The following is a 20975-nucleotide window of genomic DNA, read 5'->3' as shown; positions in this document are numbered from 1 at the left end:
AGCCTGGCGACCTGGGGCCCTCAGCTCCCGAGCCCGCGCTTAGGAGCCTGGGGACCGCAGCACACGAGCACGCGCCTGGGAGCCTGGGAGTCTGGGGTCCGCAGCACAATAGACCGCGCCTGGGATCCTGGGAGCCTGGGAGGCTGGGGGCCTGGGGTCCGCAGTACCCTAGCCCGCGCCTGGGAGCCTGGGAGCCTGGGGTCGCAGCACCCTAGCAGCGCCTGGGAGAATGGGAGCCTGGGAGCCTGGGAGGCTGGGGGCCTGGGGCCCTCAGCGCCCGAGACCGCGCTTGGGAGCCTGGGGTCCGCAGCACCCTAGCAGCGCCTGGGAGCCTGGGAGCCTGGGAGCCTGGGAGTCTGGGGTCCGCAGCACCATAGACCGCGCCTGGGAGCCTGGGAGCCTGGGAGGCTGGGGGCCTGGGGTCCGCAGCACCCTAGCAGCGCCTGGGAGCCTGGGAGCCTGGGAGTCTGGGGTCCGCAGCACCATAGACCGCGCCTGGGAGCCTGGGAGCCTGGGAGGCTGGGGGCCTGGGGTCCGCAGCACCCTAGCCCGCGCCTGGGAGCCTGGGAGCCTGGGGTCCGCAGCACCCTAGCAGCGCCTGGGAGCCTGGGAGCCTGGGAAGCTGGGGGCCTGGGGCCATCAGCTCCCGAGCCCGCGCTTGGGAGCCTGGGGTCCGCTGCACACGAGCCCGCGCCTGGCAGCCTGGGAGCCTGGGAGGCTGGGGGCCTGAGGTCCGCAGCACCCTAGCCCGCGCCTGGGAGCCTGGAAGCCTAGGGCCCTCAGTTCCCGAGCCCGCGCCTGGGAGCCTGGGAGCCTGGGAGCCTGGGAGCCTGGGGTCCGCAGCACCCTAGCAGCGCCTGGGAGCCTGGGAGCCTGGGAGGCTGGGGGCCTGGGGCCATCAGCTCCCGAGCCCGCGCTTGGGAGCCTGGGGTCCGCAGCACACGAGCCCGCGCCTGGGAGCCTGGGAGCCTGGGAGCCTGGGGGCCGTGGGTCCGCAGCACCCTAGCCCGCGCCTGGGAGCCTGGGAGCCTGGGGTCAGCAGCACCCTAGCAGCGCCTGGGAACCTGGGAGCCTGGGAGCTTGGGAGCCTGGGGTCCGCAGGACCTGAGCCCGCGCCTGGGAGCCTGGGAGCCTGGGAACTTGGGAGCCTGGGGCCCTCAGCTCCCGAGCCCGGGCTTGGGAGCCTGGGGTCCGCAGCACACGAGCCCGCGCCTGGGAGCCTGGGAGCCTGGGGACCTGGGGTCCGCAGCACCCTATCCCGCGCCTGGGAGCCTGGGAGCCTGGGAGGCTGGGGGCCTGGGGCCCTCAGCTCCCGAGCCCGCACTTGGGAGCCTGGGGTCCGCAGCACACGAGCCCGCGCCTGGGAGCCTGGGAGCCTGGGAGGCTGGGGGCCTGGGGTCCGCAGCACCCTAGCCCGCGCCAGGGAGCCTGGGAGCGTGGGATCCTGGGGCCGCAGCTCCGGAACCCGCGCCTGGTTGCCTTTGAACCTGGGGGAGGCAGCTCCCGGGCCTGCACTCGAAGCCAGGGAGATGCAGCTCAAGAGCCAGCGCCTGGGAGCCTGGGGTGCGCAGCACACGAGCCCGCGCCTGGGAGCCGGTGAAGCCCAGCCCCCGATCCCGCGCCTGGTAGCCTGTGAGCCTTGGGTTCCCAGCTCACGTGCACGCGCCTGGGAGCCTGGGGTGCGCAGCACACGAGCACGCGCCTGGGAGCCTGTGAGCCTGCGGGCACAATCTCCCGAGAACGCACCTGTTAGCCTATGAGCCTTGGGGTCCCAGCTCACGAGCACGCGCTTGGGGGCCTGGGGCACGCATCTCCCGAGCAAACGCACGGGAGGCCGGATACTGGTTTTGAGCAGCTTTCGATCTTCGCCTGGGAGCCTGGGAGCCTGGTAGCCTGGGATCCTCAGCACACGAGCCCGCGCCTGGGAGCCTGGGAGCCTGGGAGCATGGTGTCGGCAGCACCCTAGCAGCGCCTGGGAGCCTGGGACTTTGGGAGGCTGGGGGCCTGGGGTCCGCAGCACCCTAGCACGCGCCTGGGAGCCTGGGAGCCTGGGGTACGCAGCACCCTAGCCCGCGCCTGGGAGCCTGGGAGCCTGGGGTCCGCAGCACCTGAGCCGACGCCTGGGAGCCTGGGAGCCTGGGAGCCTGGGGTCCGCACCACCCTACCCCGCGCCTAGGAGCCTGGGAGCCTGGGAGCCTGGGGCCCTCAGCTCCCGAGCCCGCGCCTGGGAGCCTGGGAGCCTGGGAGCCTGGGGGCCTGGGGTCCGCAGCACGGTATCCCACGCCTGGGAGCCTGGGAGGATGGGGGCCTGGGGCCCTCAGATCCCGAGCCCGCGCCTGGGAGCCTGGGAGCCTGGGAGCCTGGGGGCCTGGGGTCCGCAGCACCCTATCCCGCGCCTGGGAGCCTGGGAGTCTGGGGTCCGCAGCACAATAGACCGCGCCTGGGAGCCTGGGAGCCTGGGAGGCTGGTGGCCTGGGGTCCGCAGCACCCTAGCCCGCGCCTAGGAGCCTGGGAGCATGGGGTCCGCAGCACCCTAGCAGCGCCTGGGAGCATGGAAGCCTGGGAGCTTGGGAGCCTGCGGTCCGCAGGACCTGAGCCCGCGCCTGGGAGCCTGGGAGCCTGGGAGCCTGGGGCACTCAGCTCCCGAGCCCGCGCTTGGGAGCCTGGGGTACGCAGCACACGAGCCCGCGCCTGGGAGCCTGGGAGCCTGGGAGCCTGGGAGGCTGGGGGCCTGGGATCCGCAGCACCCTAGCCAGCGCCTGCGAGCCTGGGAGCCTGGGGCCCTCAGCTCCCGAGCCCGCGCCTTGGAGCCTGGGAGCCTGGGAGCCTGGGAACCTGGGGTCCGCAGCACCCGAGCCCGCGCCTGGGAGCCTGGGAGCCTGGGAGCCTGGGAGTCTGGAGTCCGCAGCACCATAGACCGCGCCTGGGAGCCTGGGAGCCTGGGGTCCGCAGCACCCTAGCAGCGCCTGGGAGCCTGGGAGCCTGGGAGCTTGGGAGCCTGGGGCCCTCAGCTCCCGAGCCCGCGCTTGGGAGCCTGGGGTCCACAGCACTCGAGCCCGAGCCTGGGAGCCTGGGAGCCTGGGAGCCTGGGAGCCTGGGAGCCTGGGGTCCGCAGCACCCGAGCCCGCGCCTGGGAGCCTGGGAGCCTGGGAGCCTGGAAGTCTGGGGTCCGCAGCACCATAGACCGCGCCTGGGAGCCTGGGAGCCTGGGAGGCTGGGGGCCTGGGGTCCGCAGCACCCTAGCCCGCGGCTGGGAGCCTGGGAGCCTGGGGTCCGCAGCACCCTAGCAGCGCCTGGGAGCCTGGGAGCCTGGGAGCCTGGGAGCCTGGGGTTCGCAGGACCTGAGCCCGTGCCTGGTTGCCTTTGAACCAGGGGGAGGCAGCTCCCGGGCCTGCACTCGAAGCCAGGGAGATGCAGCTCACGAGCACGCGCCTGGAAGCCTGGGGTCCGCAGCACCCTAGCCCGCGCCTGGGAGCCTGGGAGCCTGGGGTCCGCAGCACCATAGCAGCGCCTGGGAGAATTGGAGCCTGGGAGCCTGGGAGGCTGGGGGCCTGGGGTCCTCAGCGCCCGAGCCCGCGCTTGGGAGCCTGGGGTCCGCAGCACCCTAGCAGCGCCTGGGAGCCTGGGAGCCTGGGAGTCTGGGGTCCACAGCACCATAGACCGTGCCTGGGAGCCTGGGAGCCTGGGAGGCTGGGGGTCTGGGGTCCGCAGCACCCTAGCAGCGCCTGGGAGCCTGGGAGCCTGGGAGCCTGGGAGTCTGGGGTCCGCAGCACCATAGACCGCGCCTGGGAGCCTGGGAGCCTGGGAGCCTGGGAGCCTGGGGTCCGCAGCACCCTAGCAGCGCCTGGGAGCCTGGGAGCCTGGGAGGCTGGGGGCCTGGGGCCATCAGCTCCCGAGCCCGCGCTTGGGAGCCTGGGGTCCGCTGCACACGAGCCCGCGCCTGGGAGCCTGGGAGCCTGGGAGCCTGGGAGCCTGGGGCCCTCAGCTCCCGAGCCCGCGCCTGGGAGCCTGGGTGCCTGGGAGCCTGGGAGCCTGGGGTCCGCATCACCCGAGCCCGCGCCTGGGAGCCTGGGAGCCTGGGGTCCGCAGGACCTGAGCCCGCGCCTGGTTGCCTTTGAACCTGGGGGAAGCAGCTCCCGGGCCTGCACTCGAAGCCAGGGAGATGCAGCTTACGAGCCCGCGCCTGGGAACCTGGGGTCCCCAGCACCCAAGCCCGCGCCTAGGAACCTGGGAGCTTGGGAGCCTGGGGTCTGGGGTCCGCAGCACCCTAGACTACGCCTGTGAGCCTGGGAGCCTGGGAGCCTGGGGTCCGCAGCACCTGAGCCGGCGCCTGGGAGCCTGGGAGCCTGGGAGCCTGGGGTCCGCACCACCCTACCCCGCGCCTAGGAGCCTGGGAGCCTGGGAGCCTGGGGCCCTCAGCTCCCGAGCTCGCGCCTGGGAGCCTGGGAGCCTGGGAGTCTGTGGTCCGCAGCACCATAGACCGCGCCTGGGAGCCTGGGAGCCTGGGAGGCTGGGGGCCTGGGGTCCACAGCACACTAACCCGCGCCTGGGAACCTGGGAGCCTGGGGTCCGCAGCACCCTAGCAGCGCCTGGGAGCCTGGGAGCCTGGGAGCTTGGGAGCCTGCGGTCCGCAGGACCTGATCACGCGCCTGGGAGCCTGGGAGCCTGCGAGCCTGGGAGCCTGGGGCCCTCAGCTCCCGAGCCCGCGCTTGGGAGCCTGGGGTCCGTAGCACACGAGCCCGCGCCTGGGAGCCTGGGAGCCTGGGAGCCTGGGAGGCTGGGGGCCTGGGATCCGCAGCACCCTAGCCAGCGCCTGCGAGCCTGGGAGCCTGGGGCCCTCAGCTCCCGAGCCCGCGCCTTGGAGCCTGGAAGCCTGGGAGCCTGGGGTCCGCAGCACACGAGCCCGCGCCTGGGAGCCTGGGAGCCTGGGAGCCTGGGAGTCTGGGGTCCGCAGCACCATAAACCGCGCCTGGGAGCCTGGGAGCCTGGGAGGCTGGGGGCCTGGGGTCCGCAGCACCCTAGCCCGCGCCTGGGAGCCTGGGAGCCTGGGGTCCGCAGCACCCTAGCAGCGCCTGGGAGCCTGGGAGCCTGGGAGCTTGGGAGCCTGGGGTTCGCAGGACCTGAGCCCGCGCATGGGAGCCTGGGAGCCTGGGAGCCTGGGAGCCTGGGGCCCTCAGCTCCCGAGCCCGCGCTTGGGAGCCTGGGGTCCGCAGCACACGAGCCCGAGCCTGGGAGCCTGGGAGCCTGTGGACCTGGGGTCCGCAGCACCCTATCCCGCGCCTGGGAGCCTGGGAGCCTGGGAGGCTGGGGGCCTGGGGCCCTCAGCTCCCGAGGCCGCGCTTGGGAGCCTGGGGTCCGCAGCACACGAGCCCGCGCCTGGGAGCCTGGGAGCCTGGGAGTCTGGGGTCCGCAGCACCATAGACCGCGCCTGGGATCCTGGGAGCCTGGGAGGCTGGGGCCCTGGGGTCCGCAGCACCCTAGCCCGCGCCTGGGAGCCTGGGAGCCTGGGGTCCGCAGCACCCTAGAAGCGCCTGGGAGAATGGGAGCCTGGGAGCCTGGTGGCCTGGGGTCCGCAGCACCCTATCCCGCGCCTGGGAGCCTGGGAGCCTGGGAGGCTGGGGGCCTGGGGCCCTCAGCTCCCGAGCCCGCGCTCGGGAGCCTGGGGTCCGCAGCACACGAGCCCGCGTCTGGGAGCCTGGGAGCCTAGGAGCCTGGGAGGCTGGGGGCCAGGGGTCCGCAGCACCCGAGCCCGCGCCTGGGAGCATGGGAGCCTGGGAGCCTGGGGCCCTCAGCTCCGGAGCCCGCGCCTGGGAGCCTGGGAGCCTGGGAGCCTGGGGGCCTGTGGTCCGCAGCACCCTATCCCGCGCCTGGGAGCCTGGGAGCCTGGGAGTCTGGGGTCCGCAGCACAATACACCGCGCCTGGGAGCCTGGGAGCCTGGGAGGCTGGGGGCCTGGGGTCCGAGCACACTAGCCCGCGCCTGGGAGCCTGGGAGCCTGGGGTCCGCAGCACCGTAGCAGCGCCTGGGAGCCTGGGAGCATGGGAGCTTGGGAGCCTGGGGTCCGCAGGACCTGAGCCCGCGCCTAGGATCCTGGGAGCCTGGGAGCCTGGGGCCCTCAGCTCCCGAGCCCGCGCTTGGGAGCCTGGGGTCCGCAGCACACGAGCCCGCGCCTGGGAGCCTGGGAGCCTGGGAGCCTGGGAGCCTGGGAGCCTGGGAGCCTGGGGTCCGCAGCACACTGGCAGCGCCTGGGAGCCTGGGAGCCTGGGAGCCTGGGAGTCTGGGGTCCGCAGCACAATAGACCGCGCCTGGGAGCCTGGGAGCCTGGGAGGCTGGGGGCCTGGGGTCCGCAGCACCCTAGCCCGCGCCTGGGAGCCTGGGAGCCTGGGGTCCGCAGCACCCTAGCAGCGCCTGGGAGCCTGGGAGCCTGGGAGCTTGGGAGCCTGGGGTCCGCAGGACCTGAGCCCGCGCCTAGGAGCCTGGGAGCCTGGGAGCCTGGGGCCCTCAGCTCCCGAGCCCGCGCTTGGGAGCCTGGGGTCCGCAGCACACGAGCCCGCGCCTGGGAGCCTGGGAGCCTGGGAGCCTGGGAGGCTGGGGGCCTGGGGTCCGCAGGACCCTAGCCCGCGCCTGGGAGCCTGAGAGCCTGGGGCCCTCAGCTCCCGAGCCCGCGCCTTGGAGCCTGGGAGCCTGGGAGCCTGGGAGCCTGGGAGCCTGGGGTCCGCAGCACCCGAGCCCGCGCCTGGGAGCCTGGGAGCCTGGGAGCCTGGGAGTCTGGGGTCCGCAGCACCATAGACCGCGCCTGGGAGCCTGGGAGCCTGGGAGGCTGGGGGCATGGGGTCCGCAGCACCCTAGCCCGCGCCTGGGAGCCTGGGAGCCTGGGGTACGCAGCACCCTAGCAGCGCCTGGGAGCCTGGGAGCCTGGGAGCCTGGGAGTCTGGGGTCCGCAGCACAATAGACCGCGCCTGGGAGCCTGGGAGCCTGGGAGCCTGGGGGCCTGGGGCCCTCAGCTCCCGAGCCCGCGCTTGGGAGCCTGGGGTCCGCAGCACCCGAGCCCGAGCCTGGGAGCCTGGGAGCCTGGCGACCTGGGGCCCTCAGCTCCCGAGCCCGCGCTTAGGAGCCTGGGGACCGCAGCACACGAGCACGCGCCTGGGAGCCTGGGAGTCTGGGGTCCGCAGCACAATAGACCGCGCCTGGGATCCTGGGAGCCTGGGAGGCTGGGGGCCTGGGGTCCGCAGTACCCTAGCCCGCGCCTGGGAGCCTGGGAGCCTGGGGTCGCAGCACCCTAGCAGCGCCTGGGAGAATGGGAGCCTGGGAGCCTGGGAGGCTGGGGGCCTGGGGCCCTCAGCGCCCGAGACCGCGCTTGGGAGCCTGGGGTCCGCAGCACCCTAGCAGCGCCTGGGAGCCTGGGAGCCTGGGAGCCTGGGAGTCTGGGGTCCGCAGCACCATAGACCGCGCCTGGGAGCCTGGGAGCCTGGGAGGCTGGGGGCCTGGGGTCCGCAGCACCCTAGCAGCGCCTGGGAGCCTGGGAGCCTGGGAGTCTGGGGTCCGCAGCACCATAGACCGCGCCTGGGAGCCTGGGAGCCTGGGAGGCTGGGGGCCTGGGGTCCGCAGCACCCTAGCCCGCGCCTGGGAGCCTGGGAGCCTGGGGTCCGCAGCACCCTAGCAGCGCCTGGGAGCCTGGGAGCCTGGGAGGCTGGGGGCCTGGGGCCATCAGCTCCCGAGCCCGCGCTTGGGAGCCTGGGGTCCGCTGCACACGAGCCCGCGCCTGGCAGCCTGGGAGCCTGGGAGGCTGGGGGCCTGAGGTCCGCAGCACCCTAGCCCGCGCCTGGGAGCCTGGAAGCCTAGGGCCCTCAGTTCCCGAGCCCGCGCCTGGGAGCCTGGGAGCCTGGGAGCCTGGGAGCCTGGGGTCCGCAGCACCCTAGCAGCGCCTGGGAGCCTGGGAGCCTGGGAGGCTGGGGGCCTGGGGCCATCAGCTCCCGAGCCCGCGCTTGGGAGCCTGGGGTCCGCAGCACACGAGCCCGCGCCTGGGAGCCTGGGAGCCTGGGAGCCTGGGGGCCGTGGGTCCGCAGCACCCTAGCCCGCGCCTGGGAGCCTGGGAGCCTGGGGTCAGCAGCACCCTAGCAGCGCCTGGGAACCTGGGAGCCTGGGAGCTTGGGAGCCTGGGGTCCGCAGGACCTGAGCCCGCGCCTGGGAGCCTGGGAGCCTGGGAACTTGGGAGCCTGGGGCCCTCAGCTCCCGAGCCCGGGCTTGGGAGCCTGGGGTCCGCAGCACACGAGCCCGCGCCTGGGAGCCTGGGAGCCTGGGGACCTGGGGTCCGCAGCACCCTATCCCGCGCCTGGGAGCCTGGGAGCCTGGGAGGCTGGGGGCCTGGGGCCCTCAGCTCCCGAGCCCGCACTTGGGAGCCTGGGGTCCGCAGCACACGAGCCCGCGCCTGGGAGCCTGGGAGCCTGGGAGGCTGGGGGCCTGGGGTCCGCAGCACCCTAGCCCGCGCCAGGGAGCCTGGGAGCGTGGGATCCTGGGGCCGCAGCTCCGGAACCCGCGCCTGGTTGCCTTTGAACCTGGGGGAGGCAGCTCCCGGGCCTGCACTCGAAGCCAGGGAGATGCAGCTCAAGAGCCAGCGCCTGGGAGCCTGGGGTGCGCAGCACACGAGCCCGCGCCTGGGAGCCGGTGAAGCCCAGCCCCCGATCCCGCGCCTGGTAGCCTGTGAGCCTTGGGTTCCCAGCTCACGTGCACGCGCCTGGGAGCCTGGGGTGCGCAGCACACGAGCACGCGCCTGGGAGCCTGTGAGCCTGCGGGCACAATCTCCCGAGAACGCACCTGTTAGCCTATGAGCCTTGGGGTCCCAGCTCACGAGCACGCGCTTGGGGGCCTGGGGCACGCATCTCCCGAGCAAACGCACGGGAGGCCGGATACTGGTTTTGAGCAGCTTTCGATCTTCGCCTGGGAGCCTGGGAGCCTGGTAGCCTGGGATCCTCAGCACACGAGCCCGCGCCTGGGAGCCTGGGAGCCTGGGAGCATGGTGTCGGCAGCACCCTAGCAGCGCCTGGGAGCCTGGGACTTTGGGAGGCTGGGGGCCTGGGGTCCGCAGCACCCTAGCACGCGCCTGGGAGCCTGGGAGCCTGGGGTACGCAGCACCCTAGCCCGCGCCTGGGAGCCTGGGAGCCTGGGGTCCGCAGCACCTGAGCCGACGCCTGGGAGCCTGGGAGCCTGGGAGCCTGGGGTCCGCACCACCCTACCCCGCGCCTAGGAGCCTGGGAGCCTGGGAGCCTGGGGCCCTCAGCTCCCGAGCCCGCGCCTGGGAGCCTGGGAGCCTGGGAGCCTGGGGGCCTGGGGTCCGCAGCACGGTATCCCACGCCTGGGAGCCTGGGAGGATGGGGGCCTGGGGCCCTCAGATCCCGAGCCCGCGCCTGGGAGCCTGGGAGCCTGGGAGCCTGGGGGCCTGGGGTCCGCAGCACCCTATCCCGCGCCTGGGAGCCTGGGAGTCTGGGGTCCGCAGCACAATAGACCGCGCCTGGGAGCCTGGGAGCCTGGGAGGCTGGTGGCCTGGGGTCCGCAGCACCCTAGCCCGCGCCTAGGAGCCTGGGAGCATGGGGTCCGCAGCACCCTAGCAGCGCCTGGGAGCATGGAAGCCTGGGAGCTTGGGAGCCTGCGGTCCGCAGGACCTGAGCCCGCGCCTGGGAGCCTGGGAGCCTGGGAGCCTGGGGCACTCAGCTCCCGAGCCCGCGCTTGGGAGCCTGGGGTACGCAGCACACGAGCCCGCGCCTGGGAGCCTGGGAGCCTGGGAGCCTGGGAGGCTGGGGGCCTGGGATCCGCAGCACCCTAGCCAGCGCCTGCGAGCCTGGGAGCCTGGGGCCCTCAGCTCCCGAGCCCGCGCCTTGGAGCCTGGGAGCCTGGGAGCCTGGGAACCTGGGGTCCGCAGCACCCGAGCCCGCGCCTGGGAGCCTGGGAGCCTGGGAGCCTGGGAGTCTGGAGTCCGCAGCACCATAGACCGCGCCTGGGAGCCTGGGAGCCTGGGGTCCGCAGCACCCTAGCAGCGCCTGGGAGCCTGGGAGCCTGGGAGCTTGGGAGCCTGGGGCCCTCAGCTCCCGAGCCCGCGCTTGGGAGCCTGGGGTCCACAGCACTCGAGCCCGAGCCTGGGAGCCTGGGAGCCTGGGGTCCGCAGCACCCTAGCAGCGCATGGGAGCCTGGGAGCCTGGGAGGCTGCGGGCCTGGGGCCCTCAGCTCCCGAGCCCGCGCTTGCGAGCCTGGGGTCCGCAGCACACGAGCCCGCGCCTGGGAGTCTGGGAGCCTGGGAGTCTGGGGTCCGCAGCACCATAGACCGCGCCTGGGAGCCTGGGAGCCTGGGAGGCTGGGGGCCTGGGGTCCGCAGCACCCTAGCCCGCGCCTGGGAGCCTGGGAGCCTGGGGTCCGCAGCACCCTAGCAGCGCCTGGGAGAATGGGAGCCTGGGAGCCTGGGAGGCTGGGGGCCTGGGGCCCTCAGCGCCCGAGCCCGCGCTTGGGAGCCTGGGGTCCGCAGCACACGAGCCTGCGCCTGGGAGCCTGGGAGTCTGGGAGCCTGGGAGTCTGTGGTCCGCAGCACCATAGACCGCGCCTGGGAGCCTGGAGCCTGGGAGGCTGGGGGCCTGGGGTCCCCAGCACCCTAACCCGCGCCTGGGAACCTGGGAGCCTGGGAGCTTGGGAGCCTGCGGTCCGCAGGACCTGAGCCCGCGCCTGGGAGCCTGGGAGCCTGGGAGCTTGGGAGCCTGGGGCCCTCAGCTCCCGAGCCCGCGCTTGGGAGCCTGGGGTCCGTAGCACACGAGCCCGCGCCTGGGAGCCTGGGAGCCTGGGAGCCTGGGAGGCTGGGGGCCTGGGATCCGCAGCACCCTAGCAAGCGCCTGCGAGCCTGGGAGCCTGGGGCCCTCAGCTCCCGAGCCCGCGCCTTGGAGCCTGGGAGCCTGGGAGCCTAGGGTACGCAGCACCCGAGCCCGCGCCTGGGAGCCTGGGAGCCTGGGAGCCTGGGAGCCTGGGAGCCTGGGGCCCTCAGCTCCCGAGCCCGCGCTTGGGAGCCTGGGGTCCGCAGCACACGAGCCCGAGCCTGGGAGCCTGGGAGCCTGGGGACCTGGGGTCCGCCGCAACCTATCCCGCGCCTGGGAGCCTGGGAGCCTGGGAGGCTGGGGGCCTGGGGCCCTCAGCTCCCGAGGACGCGCTTGGGAGCCTGGGGTCCGCAGCACACGAGCCCGCGCCTGGGAGCCTGGGAGCCTGGGAGTCTGGGGTCCGCAGCACCATAGACCGCGCCTGGGATCCTGGGAGCCTGGGAGGCTGGGGGCCTGGGGTCCGCAGCACCCTAGACCGCGCCTGGGAGCCTGGGAGCCTGGGGTCCGCAGCACCCTAGCAGCGCCTGGGAGAATGGGAGCCTGGGAGCCTGGGAGGCTGGGGGCCTGGGGCCCTCAGCGCCCGAGACCGCGCTTGGGAGCCTGGGGTCCGCAGCACACGAGCCCGCGCCTGGGAGCCTGGGAGCCTGGGAGGCTGGGGGCCTGGGGTCCGCAGCACCCTAGCAGCGCCTGGGAGTCTGGGAGCCTGGGAGCCTGGGAGTCTGGGGTCCGCAGCACCATAGAACGCGCCTGGGAGCCTGGGAGCCTGGGAGGCTGGGGGCCTGATGTCCGCAGCACCCTAGCAGCGCCTGGGAGCCTGGGAGCCTGGGAGTCTGGAGTCCGCAGCACCATAGACCGCGCCTGGGAGCCTGGGAGCCTGGGAGGCTGGGGGCCTGGGGTCCGCAGCACCCTAGCCCGCGCCTGGGAGCCTGGGAGCCTAGGGCCCTCAGTTACCGAGCCCGCGCCTGGGAGCCTGGGAGCCTGGGAACCTGGGGTCCGCAGCACGCGAGCCCGCGCCTGGGAGCCTGGGAGCCTGGGGTCCGCAGGCCCTGAGCCCGCGCTTGGTTGCCTTTGAACCTGGGGGAAGCAGCTCACGGGCCTGCACTCGAAGCCAGGGAGATGCAGCTTACGAGCCCGCGCCTGGGAACCTGGGGTCCCCAGCACCCAAGCCCGCGCCTAGGAACCTGGGAGCTTGGGAGCCTGGGGTCTGGGGTCCGCAGCACCCTAGACTACGCCTGGGAGCCTGGGAGCCTGGGAGCCTGGGGTCCGCAGCACCTGAGCCGGCGCCTGGGAGCCTGGGAGCCTGGGAGCCTGGGGCCCTCAGCTCCCGAGCACGCGCTTGGGAGCCTGGGGTCCGCAGCACACGAGCCCGCGCCTGGGAGCCTGGGAGCCTGGGAGCCTGGGAGCCTGGGAGCCTGGGGTCCGCAGCACCCTAGCAGCGCCTGGGAGCCTGGGAGCCTGGGAGCCTGGGAGTCTGGGGTCCGCAGCACAATAGACCGCGCCTGGGAGCCTGGGAGCCTGGGAGGCTGGGGGCCTGGGGTCCGCAGCACCCTAGCCCGCGGCTGGGAGCCTGGGAGCCTAGGGTCCGCAGCACCCTAGCAGCGCCTGGGAGCCTGGGAGCCTGGGATCTTGGGAGCCTGGGGTCCGCAGGACCTGAGCCCGCGCCTAGGAGCCTGGGAGCCTGGGAGCCTGGGGCCCTCAGCTCCCGAGCCAGCGCTTGGGAGCCTGGGGTCCGCAGCACACGAGCCCGCGCCTGGGAGCCTGGGAGCCTGGGAGCCTGGGAGGCTGGGGGCCTTGGGTCCGCAGCACCCTAGCCCGCGCCTGGGAGCCTGGGAGCCTGGGGCCCTCAGCTCCCGAGCCCGCGCCTGGGAGCCTGGGAGCCTGGGAGCCTGGGAGCCTGGGGTCCGCAGCACCCGAGCCCGCGCCTGGGAGCCTGGGAGCCTGGGAGCCTGGAAGTCTGGGGTCCGCAGCACCATAGACCGCGCCTGGGAGCCTGGGAGCCTGGGAGGCTGGGGGCCTGGGGTCCGCAGCACCCTAGCCCGCGGCTGGGAGCCTGGGAGCCTGGGGTCCGCAGCACCCTAGCAGCGCCTGGGAGCCTGGGAGCCTGGGAGCCTGGGAGCCTGGGGTTCGCAGGACCTGAGCCCGTGCCTGGTTGCCTTTGAACCAGGGGGAGGCAGCTCCCGGGCCTGCACTCGAAGCCAGGGAGATGCAGCTCACGAGCACGCGCCTGGAAGCCTGGGGTCCGCAGCACCCTAGCCCGCGCCTGGGAGCCTGGGAGCCTGGGGTCCGCAGCACCATAGCAGCGCCTGGGAGAATTGGAGCCTGGGAGCCTGGGAGGCTGGGGGCCTGGGGTCCTCAGCGCCCGAGCCCGCGCTTGGGAGCCTGGGGTCCGCAGCACACGAGCCCGCGCCTGGGAGCCTGGGAGCCTGGGAGTCTGGGGGCCTGGGGTCCGCAGCACCCTAGCAGCGCCTGGGAGCCTGGGAGCCTGGGAGTCTGGGGTCCACAGCACCATAGACCGTGCCTGGGAGCCTGGGAGCCTGGGAGGCTGGGGGTCTGGGGTCCGCAGCACCCTAGCAGCGCCTGGGAGCCTGGGAGCCTGGGAGCCTGGGAGTCTGGGGTCCGCAGCACCATAGACCGCGCCTGGGAGCCTGGGAGCCTGGGAGCCTGGGAGCCTGGGGTCCGCAGCACCCTAGCAGCGCCTGGGAGCCTGGGAGCCTGGGAGGCTGGGGGCCTGGGGCCATCAGCTCCCGAGCCCGCGCTTGGGAGCCTGGGGTCCGCTGCACACGAGCCCGCGCCTGGGAGCCTGGGAGCCTGGGAGCCTGGGAGCCTGGGGCCCTCAGCTCCCGAGCCCGCGCCTGGGAGCCTGGGTGCCTGGGAGCCTGGGAGCCTGGGGTCCGCATCACCCGAGCCCGCGCCTGGGAGCCTGGGAGCCTGGGGTCCGCAGGACCTGAGCCCGCGCCTGGTTGCCTTTGAACCTGGGGGAAGCAGCTCCCGGGCCTGCACTCGAAGCCAGGCAGATGCAGCTTACGAGCCCGCGCCTGGGAACCTGGGGTCCCCAGCACCCAAGCCCGCGCCTAGGAACCTGGGAGCTTGGGAGCCTGGGGTCTGGGGTCCGCAGCACCCTAGACTACGCCTGTGAGCCTGGGAGCCTGGGAGCCTGGGGTCCGCAGCACCTGAGCCGGCGCCTGGGAGCCTGGGAGCCTGGGAGCCTGGGGTCCGCACCACCCTACCCCGCGCCTAGGAGCCTGGGAGCCTGGGAGCCTGGGGCCCTCAGCTCCCGAGCTCGCGCCTGGGAGCCTGGGAGCCTGGGAGCCTGGTGGCCTGGGGTCCGCAGCACCCTATTCCGCGCCTGGGAGCCTGGGAGCCTGGGAGGCTGGGGGCCTGGGGCCCTCAGCTCCCGAGCCTGCGCTCGGGAGCCTGGGGTCCGCAGCACACGAGCCCGCGTCTGGGAGCCTGGGAGCCTAGGAGCCTGGGAGGCTGGGGGCCAGGGGTCCGCAGCACCCGAGCCCGCGCCTGGGAGCATGGGAGCCTGGGAGCCTGGGGCCCTCAGCTCCCGAGCCCGCGCCTGGGAGCCTGGGAGCCTGGGAGCCTGGGGGCCTGTGGTCCGCAGCACCCTATCCCGCGCCTGGGAGCCTGGGAGCCTGGGAGTCTGGGGTCCGCAGCACAATACACCGCGCCTGGGAGCCTGGGAGCCTGGGAGGCTGGGGGCCTGGGGTCCGAGCACACTAGCCCGCGCCTGGGAGCCTGGGAGCCTGGGGTCCGCAGCACCCTAGCAGCGCCTGGGAGCCTGGGAGCATGGGAGCTTGGGAGCCTGGGGTCCGCAGGACCTGAGCCCGCGCCTAGGATCCTGGGAGCCTGGGAGCCTGGGGCCCTCAGCTCCCGAGCCCGCGCTTGGGAGCCTGGGGTCCGCAGCACACGAGCCCGCGCCTGGGAGCCTGGGAGCCTGGGAGCCTGGGGTCCGCAGCACACTGGCAGCGCCTGGGAGCCTGGGAGCCTGGGAGTCTGGGGTCCGCAGCACAATAGACCGCGCCTGGGAGCCTGGGAGCCTGGGAGGCTGGGGGCCTGGGGTCCGCAGCACCCTAGCCCGTGCCTGGGAGCCTGGGAGCCTGGGGTCCGCAGCACCCTAGCAGCGCCTGGGAGCCTGGGAGCCTGGGAGCTTGGGAGCCTGGGGTCCGCAGGACCTGAGCCCGCGCCTAGGAGCCTGGGAGCCTGGGAGCCTGGGGCCCTCAGCTCCCGAGCCCGCGCTTGGGAGCCTGGGGTCCGCAGCACACGAGCCCGCGCCTGGGAGCCTGGGAGCCTGGGAGCCTGGGAGGCTGGGGGCCTGGGGCCCTCAGCGCCCGAGACCGCGCTTGGGAGCCTGGGGTCCGCAGCACCCTAGCAGCGCCTGGGAGCCTGGGAGCCTGGGAGCCTGGGAGTCTGGGGTCCGCAGCACCATAGACCGCGCCTGGGAGCCTGGGAGCCTGGGAGGCTGGGGGCCTGGGGTCCGCAGCACCCTAGCAGCGCCTGGGAGCCTGGGAGCCTGGGAGTCTGGGGTCCGCAGCACCATAGACCGCGCCTGGGAGCCTGGGAGCCTGGGAGGCTGGGGGCCTGGGGTCCGCAGCACCCTAGCCCGCGCCTGGGAGCCTGGGAGCCTGGGGTCCGCAGCACCCTAGCAGCGCCTGGGAGCCTGGGAGCCTGGGAGGCTGGGGGCCTGGGGCCATCATCTCCCGAGCCCGCGCTTGGGAGCCTGGGGTCCGCTGCACACGAGCCCGCGCCTGGCAGCCTAGGAGCCTGGGAGGCTGGGGGCCTGAGGTCCGCAGCACCCTAGCCCGCGCCTGGGAGCCTGGAAGCCTAGGGCCCTCAGTTCCCGAGCCCGCGCCTGGGAGCCTGGGAGCCTGGGAGCCTGGGAGCCTGGGGTCCGCAGCACCCTAGCAGCGCCTGGGAGCCTGGGAGCCTGGGAGGCTGGGGGCCTGGGGCCATCAGCTCCCGAGCCCGCGCTTGGGAGCCTGGGGTCCGCAGCACACGAGCCCGCGCCTGGGAGCCTGGGAGCCTGGGAGCCTGGGAGCCTGGGGGCCGTGGGTCCGCAGCACCCTAGCCCGCGCCTGGGAGCCTGGGAGCCTGGGGTCATCAGCACCCTAGCAGCGCCTGGGAACCTGGGAGCCTGGGAGCTTGGGAGCCTGGGGTCCGCAGGACCTGAGCCCGCGCCTGGGAGCCTGGGAGCCTGGGAGCTTGGGAGCCTGGGGCCCTCAGCTCCCGAGCCCGGGCTTGGGAGCCTGGGGTCCGCAGCACACGAGCCCGCGCCTGGGAGCCTGGGAGCCTGGGGACCTGGGGTCCGCAGCACCCTATCCCGCGCCTGGGAGCCTGGGAGCCTGGGAGGCTGGGGGCCTGGGGCCCTCAGCTCCCGAGCCCGCACTTGGGAGCCTGGGGTCCGCAGCACACGAGCCCGCGCCTGGGAGCCTGGGAGCCTGGGAGGCTGGGGGCCTGGGGTCCGCAGCACCCTAGCCCGCGCCAGGGAGCCTGGGAGCGTGGGATCCTGGGGCCGCAGCTCCGGAACCCGCGCCTGGTTGCCTTTGAACCTGGGGGAGGCAGCTCCCGGGCCTGCACTCGAAGCCAGGGAGATGCAGCTCAAGAGCCAGCGCCTGGGAGCCTGGGGTGCGCAGCACACGAGCCCGCGCCTGGGAGCCGGTGAAGCCCAGCCCCCGATCCCGCGCCTGGTAGCCTGTGAGCCTTGGGTTCCCAGCTCACGTGCACGCGCCTGGGAGCCTGGGGTGCGCAGCACACGAGCACGCGCCTGGGAGCCTGTGAGCCTGCGGGCACAATCTCCCGAGAACGCACCTGTTAGCCTATGAGCCTTGGGGTCCCAGCTCACGAGCACGCGCTTGGGAGCCTGGGGCACGCATCTCCCGAGCAAACGCACGGGAGGCCGGATACTGGTTTTGAGCAGCTTTCGATCTTCGCCTGGGAGCCTGGGAGCCTGGTAGCCTGGGATCCTCAGCACACGAGCCCGCGCCTGGGAGCCTGGGATCCTGGGAGCATGGTGTCGGCAGCACCCTAGCAGCGCCTGGGAGCCTGGGACTTTGGGAGGCTGGGGGCCTGGGGTCCGCAGCACCCTAGCACGCGCCTGGGAGCCTGGGAGCCTGGGGTACGCAGCACCCTAGCCCGCGCCTGGGAGCCTGGGAGCCTGGGGTCCGCAGCACCTGAGCCGACGCCTGGGAGCCTGGGAGCCTGGGAGCCTGGGGTCCGCACCACCCTACCCCGCGCCTAGGAGCCTGGGAGCCTGGGAGCCTGGGGCCCTCAGCTCCCGAGCCCGCGCCTGGGAGCCTGGGAGCCTGGGAGCCTGGGGGCCTGGGGTCCGCAGCACGGTATCCCGCGCCTGGGAGCCTGGGAGGATGGGGGCCTGGGGCCCTCAGATCCCGAGCCCGCGCCTGGGAGCCTGGGAGCCTGGGAGCCTGGGGGCCTGGGGTCCGCAGCACCCTATCCCGCGCCTGGGAGCCTGGGAGCCTGGGAGCCTGGGAGTCTGGGGTCCGCAGCACAATAGACCGCGCCTGGGAGCCTGGGAGCCTGGGAGGCTGGTGGCCTGGGGTCCGCAGCACCCTAGCCCGCGCCTAGGAGCCTGGGAGCATGGGGTCCGCAGCACCCTAGCAGCGCCTGGGAGCCTGGAAGCCTGGGAGCTTGGGAGCCTGCGGTCCGCAGGACCTGAGCCCGCGCCTGGGAGCCTGGGAGCCTGGGAGCCTGGGGCACTCAGCTCCCGAGCCCGCGCTTGGGAGCCTGGGGTCCGCAGCACACGAGCCCGCGCCTGGGAGCCTGGGAGCCTGGGAGCCTGGGAGGCTGGGGGCCTGGGATCCGCAGCACCCTAGCCAGCGCCTGCGAGCCTGGGAGCCTGGGGCCCTCAGCTCCCGAGCCCGCGCCTTGGAGCCTGGGAGCCTGGGAGCCTGGGAACCTGGGGTCCGCAGCACCCGAGCCCGCGCCTGGGAGCCTGGGAGCCTGGGAGCCTGGGAGTCTGGAGTCCGCAGCACCATAGACCGCGCCTGGGAGCCTGGGAGCCTGGGGTCCGCAGCACCCTAGCAGCGCCTGGGAGCCTGGGAGCCTGGGAGCTTGGGAGCCTGGGGCCCTCAGCTCCCGAGCCCGCGCTTGGGAGCCTGGGGTCCGCAGCACACGAGCCCGAGCCTGGGAGCCTGGGAGCCTGGGGTCCGCAGCACCCTAGCAGCGCATGGGAGCCTGGGAGCCTGGGAGGCTGCGGGCCTGGGGCCCTCAGCTCCCGAGCCCGCGCTTGCGAGCCTGGGGTCCGCAGCACACGAGCCCGCGCCTGGGAGTCTGGGAGCCTGGGAGTCTGGGGTCCGCAGCACCATAGACCGCGCCTGGGATCCTGGGAGCCTGGGAGGCTGGGGGCCTGGGGTCCGCAGCACCCTAGCCCGCGCCTGGGAGCCTGGGAGCCTGGGGTCCGCAGCACCCTAGCAGCGCCTGGGAGAATGGGAGCCTGGGAGCCTGGGAGGCTGGGGGCCTGGGGCCCTCAGCGCCCGAGCCCGCGCTTGGGAGCCTGGGGTCCGCAGCACACGAGCCCGCGCCTGGGAGCCTGGGAGTCTGGGAGCCTGGGAGTCTGTGGTCCGCAGCACCATAGACCGCGCCTGGGAGCCTGGGAGCCTGGGAGGCTGGGGGCCTGGGGTCCACAGCACCCTAACCCGCGCCTGGGAACCTGGGAGCCTGCGGTCCGCAGCACCCTAGCAGCGCCTGGGAGCCTGGGAGCCTGGGAGCTTGGGAGCCTGCGGTCCGCAGGACCTTAGCCCGCGCCTGGGAGCCTGGGAGCCTGGGAGCTTGGGAGCCTGGGGCCCTCAGCTCCCGAGCCCGCGCTTGGGAGCCTGGGGTCCGTAGCACACGAGCCCGCGCCTGGGAGCCTCGGAGCCTGGGGACCTGGGGTCCGTAGCACCCTATCCCGCGCCTGGGAGCCTGGGGTCTGTAGCACACGAGCCCGCGCCTGGGAGCCTCGGAGCCTGGGGACCTGGGGTCCGCAGCACCCTAGCCCGCGCCTGGGAGCCTGGGAGCCTGGGAGCCTGGGGTACGCAGCACCCTAGCCCGCGCCTGGGAGCCTGGGAGCATGGGAGCCAGGGGTCCGCAGCACCTGAGCCCGCGCCTGGGAGCCTGGGAGCCTGGGAGCCTGGGGTCCGCACCACCCTACCCCGCGCCTAGGAGCCTGGGAGTTTGGGAGCCTGGGGCCCTCAGCTCCCGAGCCCGCGCCTGGGAGCCTGGGAGCCTGGGATCCTGGGGGCCTGGGGTCCGCAGCACCCTATCCCGCGCCTGGGAGCCTGGGAGCCTGGGAGGCTGGGGGCCTGGGGTCCGCAGCACCCTAGCCCGCGCCTGGGAGCCTGGGAGCCTGGGGCCCCAGCTTTCGAACCCTCGCCTGGTTGCCTTGAAACTGGGGGAGGCAGCTCCCGAGCCTGCCCCTCGGAGCCTGGGAGATGGAGCTCACGAGGCCGTGCCTGGGAGCCTGGGGTCCGAAGCACCCGAGACCGCGCCTGGGAGCCTGGGAGCCTGGGGCCCTCAGCTCCCGAGCCCGCGCCTGGGAGCCTGGGAGCCTGGGAGCCTGGGAGCCTGGGGGCCTGGGGTCCGCAGCACCCTATCCCGCGCATGGGAGCCTGGGAGCCTGGGAGGCTGGGGGCCTGGGGCCCTCAGCTCCCGATCCCGTGCCTGGGAGCCTAGGAGCCTTGGAGCCTCGGAACCTGGGGGCCTGGGGTCCGCAGCACCCTATCCCGCGCCTGGGAGCCTGGGAGGCTGGGGGCCTGGGAGCCTGTGAGCCTGGGGTCCGCAGGACCCTAGCCCGCGCCTGGGAGCCTGGGAGCCTGGGATCCTGGGGTCCGAAGCACCCTAGCCCGCGCCTAGTAACCTGGGAGCCTGGGAGCCTGGGGCCCCAGCTTTCGAACCCGGGCCTGGTTGCCTTTGAACCTGGGGGAGGCAGCTCCCGAGCTTGCCCCTCGGAGCCTGGGAGATGGAGCTCTCGAGGCCGTGCCTGGGAGCCTGGGGTACGCAAATCCCGAGACCGCGCCTGGGAGACTGGGAGCCTGGGAGCCTGGGGCCCTCAGCTCCCGAGCCCGCGCCTGGGAGCCTGGGAGCCTGGGAGCCTGGGAGCCTGGGAGCCTGGGGGCCTGGGGTCCGCAGCACCCTAGCCCGCGCCTGGGAGCCTGGGAGCCTGTGAGCCTGGGCCCGCAGCTCCAGAAGCCGCGCCTGGTTGCCTTTGAACCTGTGGGAGGCAGCTACCGTGCCTGCACTGGAGCCTGGGAGATGCAGCTCATGATCCTGCGCCTGGGAGCCTGGGGTCCGCAGCACCCGAGCCCGCGCCTGGGAGCCTGGGAGCCTGGGAGCCTGGGGCCCTCAGCTCCCGAGCAATCGCCCGGGAGCCGGGAGACTGGTTTACAGCAGCTCTGGAAACTTCGGCTGGGTGCCTGGGAGTCTGGGGCCCCATCTCCCGAGCCCGCGCCTGGGAGCCTGGGGTCCGCAGTAACCGAGCCCGCGCCTGGGAGGCTGGGAGCCTGGGAGCCTGTGAGCCTGGGGTCCGCAGGACCCTAGCCCGCGCCTGGGAGCCTGGGAGCCTGGGAGCCTGGGGTCCGAAGCACCCTAGCCCGCGCCTGGTAACCTGGGAGCCTGGGAGCCTGGGAGCCTGGGGTCCGCAGCACCCGAGCCCCCGCCTGGGAGCCTGGGAGCCTGGGAGCATGGGGTCCGCAGCACACAATCCTGGAGCCTGGGAGCCTGGGAGCCTGGGAGCCTGGGGTCCGCAGCACCCAAGCCCGAGCCTGGGAGCCTGCGAGCCTGGGAGCCTGGGGTCCGCAGCACACTAGCCGGCGCCTGGGAGCCTGGGAGCCTGGGAGCCTGGGGTCCGCAGAACATGAGCCCGCGCCTGGGAGCCTGGGAGCCTGGGGTCCGCACCACCCTAACCCGCGCCTGGGAGCCTGGGAGCCTGGGAGCCTGGGGCCCTCAGCTCCCGAGCAAACGCCCGGGAGCCCGGAGACTGGTTTACAGCAACTCTCGTGTCTTCGGGAGGGGGTTTCATAAAGTGCCGCTTTTTTGGCTTGAGAGTCTGCTAACAGGTTACCGGTGGCTACTTTACTCCCATCCCTGCTGTGCCCTTTGCAATGCATAACCGCTACTTCTTTAGGACAAT

Source organism: Muntiacus reevesi, unplaced genomic scaffold, assembly GCF_963930625.1.
Source record: "Muntiacus reevesi unplaced genomic scaffold, mMunRee1.1 SCAFFOLD_31, whole genome shotgun sequence".
NCBI lineage: Eukaryota > Metazoa > Chordata > Mammalia > Artiodactyla > Cervidae > Muntiacus > Muntiacus reevesi.
The sequence above is the reverse complement of the archived record's forward strand: the minus strand, read 5'-3'. Positions refer to the sequence as shown.